This window comes from Rhea americana, unplaced genomic scaffold (assembly GCF_003343005.1).
Source record: "Rhea americana isolate MKP2758 unplaced genomic scaffold, rheAme1 scaffold_132, whole genome shotgun sequence".
NCBI lineage: Eukaryota > Metazoa > Chordata > Aves > Rheiformes > Rheidae > Rhea > Rhea americana.
The window spans coordinates 1,626,276-1,628,351 of NW_028185395.1; positions in this window are offsets into that span (position 1 = coordinate 1,626,276).

Here is a 2,076-nt window from a genome sequence, read left to right on the forward strand (position 1 = left end):
TGACTGACCCATATTCACAAAGCTCAGGGCTAGGGTACCCTAAGGCAGGTTTATCTCAAGAGAGTGCTAACCAGCGTGGTTCAACTCAAGTCAGGGAGCCAGCTGACAACTGAACAGTGTGATGACAAGGGATCCAGTCCTTATTTTTTGGTCTTTTCCAAAGTGTCTTCTTGGTCCTGCCACAGTCATAGCACTCTAGCAAGCAACTCTACTGAGTGTTTCACTGACCTAGCCACTCATTCCTGAACACAGTCCTTCTCTGCCTTGCAGTGAACCATCATCATCCTCCCACGTAAGGGGGCTACAGACATGCACACAGGAGGTCTAGTGTCCTGGTCTTACCTGTCCTCCTAACTCCACTACTCTGGACTGGCACATGGATCCTACAAGAAAATCAAGGAATGGAGGGAATGTTCTATCACATCCACTCTCACCCTGATGTGAGGGGATCACAAGAAGGGCACTCCAATAATGTGAGATGTGGAGAAGGATGAGCAGTGCTTTAATTGCAGTGGGGAGGGAGGGAGGCAACACACCTCAACTAGAGACTGGAACTATTTTTTCAGCAAGCTGCTTGCTGTATTTCTGAGCTTTCCCAGCTCCTGCACTATATGTGCACCTTGACAAACCCAACCAAGAACATTTATCAGTCACTGAAAATCTGAGAGATATTGGATCTCACAAGCACAAACATACACTAATCTACTGGTAAATTCTCTAATAGATCTCAGTGTTTTCTACCCAAAGAGGGAAGAAACAGCTACAGAACAGAAGAAACACAAATGAACAAAAAACCTCTTGAGCAGGTAGTCCAGTCCTCTTTTTAGAGGTTAAAATAGAAGCCAATAAGGAACAGCCAAATTTGGGAGCAGGGACAAAGGGAGCCAGAAAGGTAAACATAGGGAATTGACTAAGCAGATCCAGCAGCTGCTTGCAAGAGGTAACAGAAGCAGTCCTATATCTAAAAGGGAATAACATAACCCTAAGAAATGCAGAGGGAAAATCCTGATGAGAGCTACACACTCACACCTTCATATCATCCACTCCTGTTCATGTTTGGACAATAAACTGAGGCCTGAGGAAAGGACGAATTTGAGCACAGCTAATCACTCTCCAGGCTGATGAATCAGCTCACCAGTGCACACTCTCCCCAGGGAGAGAAGAAAAAACTGGCAAAGGACAGCATTGCAGAAGAAAGCAACGAGGAAGTGGCTGCTGAATTTGATGCAGGAGTAGAAACGTGGAAAACATTTTGGTGCAGTGTTCTTGGCCAGAATCATCATCCCCAACCAAGCATGTCCTCCAACTCATAAGGCATGTGCACACCCCTTAGAAAACCTGGCCACAAGCACTTCCCTTACAACTCTAAAATGCAAGAACAGCAAAACCTAAGATTTTTGCTACTGTACACACAAGTAACACTGAGCTAAAAAAAAATCTCTATTATATGGCAAAGACCAAGAGAAACCCACACCAATGTACTCCTCACAAAGAAAATGATCAATCACATGCATTCAAAAGTTTTGAGCTTATGACATAACTACATATATTTCATGAAGCCTGCGCTGGTTTGGGGGTATTTTTGGTGGTAACTTAAGATTTGCTGGCTTAATGTCTGCACTGTTATATCCACTCAAGCTTTCATGAGATTACATGCAAAATACACCTAAAAATGTCCCTTATAGAATTACTTCATAAAAACCTTAAAGAGCATTCAAACTAAAGCAGCACCATAAAACTTATAAAGTACGACTACCATGTAGCCCAGAAGACTTGCTGCAATTGCAGAAGCAGTTCTCCTGCTTCTTCAGTGTGCCAGAGGTTACTGCACCTCTTCTGCTCAGTGAGGCTTCTCCACTCCCCCTTCCTCTCCCACTCTCTCCCACAAGCTCAGCAAGCACCTCAAGAGCAGCACTCAATATTGCAGCATCAAGCCTTGCCTTGGGGCACTCCACCTATCTCTCCCTACAATCCTCCAGGCTGCTATTCTTCTTAAGAAAACACTCCTTGGGAAACACTTAAATGAGGGGAATAACAAGCAAATGGTCTCCCAGAATGACAAGAGGAAAGGCTTCT